The sequence below is a fragment of the Malus domestica genome, chromosome 12, assembly GCF_042453785.1.
Source record: "Malus domestica chromosome 12, GDT2T_hap1".
Lineage (NCBI taxonomy): Eukaryota > Viridiplantae > Streptophyta > Magnoliopsida > Rosales > Rosaceae > Malus > Malus domestica.
Window position 1 is genome coordinate 9,562,046 of NC_091672.1, and position 6,501 is coordinate 9,568,546.

General features: G+C 39.9%; 1 long non-coding RNA gene across 1 annotated transcript; it reads right to left on the bottom strand.

The window, feature by feature from the left end:
- Nucleotides 1–997: 997 nt before the first annotated feature.
- LOC103450229 (uncharacterized) lies at nucleotides 998–6,095 on the bottom strand. The gene is made up of 4 exons (XR_531523.4): nucleotides 2,072–6,095; nucleotides 1,903–1,971; nucleotides 1,737–1,813; nucleotides 998–1,617 (listed from the first exon to the last, which is right to left on the bottom strand). It is a non-coding gene; the product is annotated as an uncharacterized lncRNA (long non-coding RNA).
- Between the last annotated feature and the right edge of the window lie 406 nt (nucleotides 6,096–6,501).

Here is a 6,501-nt window from a genome sequence, read left to right on the forward strand (position 1 = left end):
GAAGTTCAAAAAATTTAACATCCCTCAGGAAAGAAAACTTTTGGTTTTTCTTCCTAAAACATGTATCAGGATTCAGGACATGAACTAAATTTTTCCACTTCCATTAAACCATGAACTTCCCTTCAGAAATATTGTTTCACCGGGAATTTGAATCTACTGAGTCAAGTTTCTATTCCTCTATGATAGCAATGATATTGCTTAGTAAAGCACACTAAAAGAAGAAAATAAATAATCAGCTGAGCTTATCCAAATACAGTTGATCGACATATAATGCTTTGTTCAAACAACAGACGGGAGAACAACATCTAAGATTTGGACAGGAATAACAAAATGCAATCAAATTTTCAAAATTTTAGACATCCTAAGGGATTGAAGGATATATAAATATAAATATATATATACATATATATATACACTTTTTTTTCAATAAGAAGATGGTATTTCCTTCTAACTGCAGAGATTATTGTGACTTCCAATATTGACGGAAACCCAAGCAAAATGCCCTACTTCCCCTGAAATTTTTATAAATGCCAATTGAATTTTAGCTTCAATAAATGTAGACCAAAATATCTGGATATTTTAAAAGTTCTTTTCTCAAGTGTGGTCCAAAATGGAGGACATGGTCATGCGCCCAAGTTTACATTAGATAAGTAAACAACCGGGCACTGGGGAGAGGGGAAAGAGTAGAGGTTAATTCTCAGAGGAAAAGAAGACAATGGTGTGAGATAGAGAATTATGAAATGAATTTTATGAGCCTTACTTTTCGAGTTAATGGTTTTTCAGGGTGAGAGGCAGTATTATGGGCCTTAAATAACCTTCTTTATTTTTATAAAGAGACTGTACTATTGAAACGAAGAAAGAGGAACACAAGGAGGTCGTTGTGGTTATTTAAAATAACTCAATTGTCTTTCTTGTATGACTAGAAAATAAATAATTCGCTTTTGTAGGATGACTTGTTTTTAAGAATAGGCAAAGCAAATGTATAGTATAAAAACTCTTCTAAGAGAATTACGTATAAAAAGTGTTATTTAATGCCCCAAACTATAGGAAAAACCAAAACAATGATTTTTGAGAGATTGTTATGTTTACAGTCAAGTTTAAAGTATAAAGGAATGCTTGTTCACGTTAGTATAAGTTCCAAAGCATGGTCAATGGCGACCTATCAGCCATCAATATACTACTCCATGTAAAGAGAACGAGCTGTGTTTCTGGTGAAATGGTTATGCAAATTCCAAGAGGAAAGGGGATTGATTATGGCATTTTTTCATAAAGAGAAAGTCCGGCTGCATGCAAATGGTTGGAATTCCAATATTGTACATCAGGGTTCAGGCCGAAGTCCTTGCAAAAATATTTCGCAAGGAATCAACTCATTTTCTGGTGGGCAATGGGAAAGGGTAAGGTGGAAGAGAGGTAGGGAGGTGGGGAAAACAGCATTTTGCTATTCTTTTCCTCGAATTTATAGGTTATTTCAGTATCATAATTTTCCAAATACAAGGGTGTGTTAATTCCTTACTCTTCCTTTAAGAGCTTGATTTTGGAGAAATTTGAATGAGAGGGTGAGTCTGCAAGTAGCACGGGACTCCTAAATGCGGCTTCTGGCAGCAGCCCAACCGAGTACTACGAAAATATAATAAACAAGAAATAAATGATCGGGAAATCGAAATTGCCAGACAGACAAATAATCGAAAAAGATAAAAAAGAAAGCCTTCACGTCAAATAAAGACATCGGTACCTACCCAACAAAGTAAAGTACGTTCCGGTAAACTCGGAGGTCGATATCTGCTTCATCCAGGGGCGAAAAAAGTGGTAAAACCTGATCAAACACCAGTTCTCAATCAAAATCTTATTGCAAAAGATATGATTTTTGCTTCAAAGAAAAAAGTTAATCAGTCAAACACTAACCTCCATATTACATTTTATAGCCTCATCTCCTACACCAAATTTATTGCGATCCCCCAGAAATCCGGCATGCTACACAAAAATTCACAATTAGTTTAAATTTTTAATTTGCATATGCACTTATAATGCAAATTTTCAATAAACGGATTGAAACATAGTAAACAAATTATACCTATGGTCGCTACCAAATTAACACAGAAGACTCCACACCAAAATGAACAATTGTGAATTAGGAGGGATCAATATGAAGCACCGATGCCGATTCACGCTCCAGGAGCAGGAGCGAGAGCCGAGGGAGTCGCCCAGGTTACGGCTTTCTTGCTTGGGTCCGGCATAGGTATTCCGTAGCTTTAAATTTTTCACAGCCATTTATTTTTCATATCACACGGTACTCGGACAACAATTAGACTGCAACTCAATACAAATTGGCCCAAATGGAGATTCAAGCTTGAACAAAAGCAGGAGGAAGTCTTCTTGGGCCCAAGACAATTAAAAATTCACTAATAAAAAGCCCAATATAATTGAAAATTCACTAATAAAAAGCCCAAAACCCATCACTATATTGTGATTTTGTATATTATTTACACTAAAGCAGTGAAAGAGTGTGCTAAGTCATACAATGGTCCAGTAATAATGTGATTTTGTACTGATACTCGATATGATGCGGTGCTCAATGTGAAATGATGGTTAACTAGAAATAGCACATGTTGCTCGGCTGCTCGGCTTATGGCTTATGTTGCATTGGTTGGCTCGGCTTGTGGTGTTGAAGGTGAGGGAGTCCCTTTTATAGAATAAGGGCTCGCTCCTCAATACATAAATGATGGGCTAGAGTTGATGCTCGCGGCAAGGCGGTTGCTCAGTAGGCGGTGATGCTCTCTAATGATGGTGAGGGAGTCCCTTATATAAAATAAGAGCTCGCTCCTCAATACATAAGTGATGGGCTAGAGTTGATGCTCGCGGCGATGCGGTTGCTCAGTAGGCGGCGATGCTCTCTAATGATGGTGAGGGAGTCCCTTTTATAGAATAAGGGTTTGCTCCTCAATATATGAATAGTAGGTGCTCTCTAATGAAAGTGAGGGAGTCCCTTTTATAAAATAAGGGTTCGCTCCTCAATACATGAATAATGAGTGCTCTCTAATGATAGTGAGGGAGTCCCTTTTATAAAATAAAGGTTCGCTCCTCAGTACATAAATAATGGGCTAAGTCCCCCAAGTATTTTTTATGATGCCCAGTTGCGGAAGCCCAATATATGGTAAATAGTGTAGTCCCCCAAGTCTTCAGTCAATAGGGTCTGTTGGCTGAAGACTTCAAATTCAATCCATGTATGGGCCGAAGTGACGGTTGTTGGGAGGCGGTCTTTGTATATCATGCACTGAAGCTTTGTAGGTGAAACTTTGAAGTCGGAGCTTTGTAAATGAACCTTTCGAAGCTGGAGCTTTTGTAAATGAAGCTTTGAAGTCGGAGCTTTTGTAAATGAAGCTTTCGAAGCTGGAGCTCTTGTAAATGGAGCTCTCGAAGCTGGAGCTCTGTAAATGAAGCTTTCGAAGCTGATTGACTTGAGTGATGCTCATGAATGTTTATGTTGATTGACATGAGTAATGCTTATAGATGTTGACATGAGTGATGCTCATGAATGTTGATATGAGTGATGCTCATGAATGTTGATATGAGTGATGCTCATGTATAATTTTAGAGGATTGGACGTAGTTTTGATGACCTAGTTGGTGATAATAGCGATAGGCTGCTAAATAATTTTGGAGTACTGGACGTACTTTTGATCACTTAGTTGGTGATAATAGCAGCAGGCTGTCGAATAATTTTGAAGTACTGGACATACTTTTGATCACTTGGTTGGTGATAATAGCGGTAGGCTGCCGAATAATTTTGGAGTACTGGACGTACTTTTGATCACCTAGTTGGTGATTATAACGGCAGGCTGCCGAATAATTTTGGAGTACTGGACGTACTTTGATCACCTGATTGGTGATAATAGCGGCAGGCTGCCGAATAATTTTGGAGTACTAGACATACTTTGATCACCTGGTTGGTGATAGGTGATAATAGCGGCAGGCTGCCGAATAATTTTGGAGTACTAGACGTACTTTTGATCACCTAATTGGTGATAATAGCGGCAGGCTGCCGAATAATTTTGGAGTACTGGACGTACTTTTTTTTTTTTTTTTTGCCTTCTTTACACATCAGTATAACTATACAATAATTGCTCCAGTTTGCAGAAAACAACTTAATAAAATATTCATCAATGACAGTGGGTATGGGTGTGCCATGCTTTCCACTTCCTCGGCTTTTCTCCATCTTCAGACATCTTTTCCTTTTTCATTATTTTCCTCCCTTTATTTCTTGCTTTTGCTTTCTGCTTTTACTTTTCTCTTTTCCACCGCACCTCTCTCTGTCTCTCCACCTCCAGACATACTTTTCCTTTTTCATTATTTTCATCCCTTTATTTCTTGCTTTTGCTTTCTGCTTTTACTTTTCTCTTTTCCACCGCACCTTTCTCTGTCTTTCCACCTCCAGACATACTTTTCCTTTTTACCTGCAGACTTGCCTTTGCTTTTTCTTTCTTTTTATCTTCTTCCCTTTAATGTTTTTCCAATCAAGTACCTGACAGCCTTCTTCATGAGTGTTTCCACTGGTGGATGGTAGGTAGCCTCTGTAACAGTTTTCTTCTTGGCTGTGGGACTTATTCTGGATGACCATGACTCCACTATCAAACTTTCGAAGCATTACTGGGACGTCAAATTTCTCCCAGAGCGAACACGCTTGCAGCATATCCTCTGGTGAGATTAGTTTTGTGCATCCGAGACCTCGGTCCTCTCCTGTTCTTCTTCGCCTGCTGATACACAGCTTCAGCAGTATCCTGCAATTGTGCATAGTGAGGAGACCTAATCGGTAAACGGGCTCGATGGAGAAGACGGGAGCGGACAGGCCGAGTTGCTTCATGGCGTACGGAAGCGCGCCGAGGTGAAGTGTATCCGAATGCGACAGCAGGACTGTATCCACCGTCGAAGCTACCCTGGAGAGGGGTTGAAGGAAGGAGGGGTCAAAGTGGTCGTTCCAGCAGCAGTCAATGAGGAAGTTGAAGCCGTTGATTGGGACCAAATACGACAGAGGATTCTCGTTATATACGCCGCACAGCGGCGTCACCTGAACTGAAGTCCCCATTCGAATTTTTCTTCCAAGAGTTGCCCTCTCTTCAAATCTCTGCAACTGCGGCAATTGAAATGTTTGTTGCTGACGGCACCGTTTCTGGTTGCCTTCTCTCGAATGGAACACGACAAGTCGTTTCCACCTTTGTTTTTTTTTTTTTTGGGCTTTTGGGGGCTTAATTTGAGAGAGAGAGAGAGAGAGAGAGAGAAATGAACTTGGTGTCTCTGTGTGGGTTAGTGAGATGAGAGAGAAGGAAGGAATGTGACTGTGTTTCCATTAATGTCGCTGTGACCGGGAGCTGAAACGGAAGACCTGGGTTTTGCAGTGATTGTGCAGGTGTTTGGTTCGTGGGTTTCTGCAGATTCACGGTGGAGTGTGGTGAGATGAAAAAATGAAAGAGAACCGACATAGTTTTTCGTGTCGTTTCTCACAGATGGCTCCAAATGTTGATGTACAAAACCGGAAGGGTTTTGGAACAACGTAAATCCAACCGTGAATCTGCAAGAAAGTAAAGAACACAAGATGTATCGTGGTTCACCCCAATGTTTGGGCTACCACACTGATGTTGATATTGTTTCACTTTGAATGGTGAATATACAAGAAGGCCAGAGGCAGTGTGCTCTCTAGCCTATTTTATGTGTACTCTCTTCCTATGGCCTAAAACCTTGGCCCCTTAACGAGGAGAGTGAGGAGTCCTTTTATAGAATAATGACCCCTCACTTATTACATATTTGCCCCTTCATTTATTACATAATTACATTTGAGTTTTCCAAGTATTTATACGAGGTCTAAATACGAAGGCCCTAGTATGGTACAAACATATTGTATATGTTTTATATATTGGTCGATAGATAGATATATATATATATATATATATATATATATATATATATATATATATATATTTGTTTCATGTATTGCGCAATTATATTTGCAAGTATAAAATCAATTTAGAAGTAAATTTAGGGTTTCTTAAACCCTAACAAAATCGGAAAAAAAAAAAAAAAAAAAAAAAAAGGAAAAACGCACTCACCCCTAGCCGCCAAGCCAAGCCAATTTGTGAACCGTGTCCAAAACCTAGACGCCGAATTAAACATAACGGCGTTTTGCTGTCGTCTCTGTCGTCTCATCAAGTGCCAGACCGCCTGCCGTCTTTCTCTGGCATCTCCCTTGAACTTCCTGGTGAAACCCATCACCTCCGACGACCTGCAGTCGTCAAACGAGGACACCATGTCATCTACGACGACTGGATCCGAGATCACCTGGGAATCTCGTGAGATTTCTTTAAATCTCACCAATTTTTTGGACCCACTTCACGAATAACGGCCACCACGTGCTTGATTCTTCGTTTCACCGTAGAGGACCACTTCGAACAGTCGCCTGAAGCGTCCCGTTTGATTTCTCTGGCGAACGGCACACACCCAGCCACGTTGGGTT